The sequence below is a fragment of the Palaemon carinicauda genome, chromosome 26, assembly GCF_036898095.1.
Source record: "Palaemon carinicauda isolate YSFRI2023 chromosome 26, ASM3689809v2, whole genome shotgun sequence".
In the NCBI taxonomy this organism is placed as follows: Eukaryota; Metazoa; Arthropoda; class Malacostraca; order Decapoda; family Palaemonidae; genus Palaemon; species Palaemon carinicauda.
In genome coordinates, this window is record NC_090750.1 from 60,428,673 (window position 1) to 60,429,929 (window position 1,257).

The following is a 1,257-nucleotide window of genomic DNA, read 5'->3' on the forward strand; positions in this document are numbered from 1 at the left end:
AGTTCATCTCCTGAAGGGTTGGAGAGTAATAAACTAAATTTCATTTAAGTATTTTTCTTCAATTCAAATTAGAGTCACAAAGTGAAATACAGAGTCAGCTCTTTTGCTTAAGGTCATAAACATCAGTTCATCTCCACAAGGGTTGGAGAGTAATAAACTAAATTTCATTTAAATATTTTTTCTTCAAATCTAATTATAGCCACTAAGTAAAATATAGAAAGTCAGCTCTTTTGCTTAAGGTCATAAACATCAGTTTATCTCCTCAATGGTTGGAGAGTAATAAACTAAATTTCATTTAAATATTTTTCTTCAAATCTAATTATAGCCACTAAGTACAATATAGAGTCAGCTCTTTTGCCTAAGGTCATAAACATCAGTTTATCTTCTCCATGGTTGGAGAGTAATAAACTAAATTTCATTTAAATACTTTTTTTCAAATCTAATTATAGCCACTAAGTAAAATATAGAGTAAGCTCTTTTGCTTAAGGTCATAAACATCAGTTCATCTCCTCAATGGCTGGAGAGTAATAAACTAAATTTCATTTAAATATTTTTCTTCAAATCTAATTATAGTCACTAAGTAAAATATAGAGTCAGCTCTTTTGCTTAAGGTCATAAACATCAGTTTATCTCCTCAATGGTTGGAGAGTAATAAACTAAATTTCATTTAAATACTCTTCTTCAAATCTAATTATAGCCACTAAGTAAAATATAGAGTCAGCTCTTTTGTTTAAGGTCATAAACATCAGTTCCTCTCCTCAATGGCTGGAGAGTGATAAACTAAATTTCATTTAAATATTTTTCTTCAAATCCTATTATAGCCACTAAGTAAAATATAGAAAGTCAGCTCTTTTTCTTGAGGTCATAAACAATAACTGATCTCCACAAGGGTTGGAGAGTAATAAACTAAATTTATTTAAATACATTTCTTCAATTCTAATTATAGTCACTCAGTAAAATATAGAAAATCGGCTCTTTTTCTTGAGGTCATAAACATCAGTTTATCTCCTCAATGGCTGGAGAGTAATAAACTAAATTTCATTTAAATATTTTTCTTCAAATCTTATTATAGCCACTAAGTAAAATATAGAAAGTCAGCTCTTTTTCTTGAGGTCATAAACAATAACTGATCTCCACAAGGGTTGGAGAGTAATATACTGAATTTATTTAGATACATTTCTTCAATTCTAATTATAGTCACTCAGTAAAATATAGAAAATCAGCTGTTTTTGCTTAAGGTCATAAACATCAGTTCCA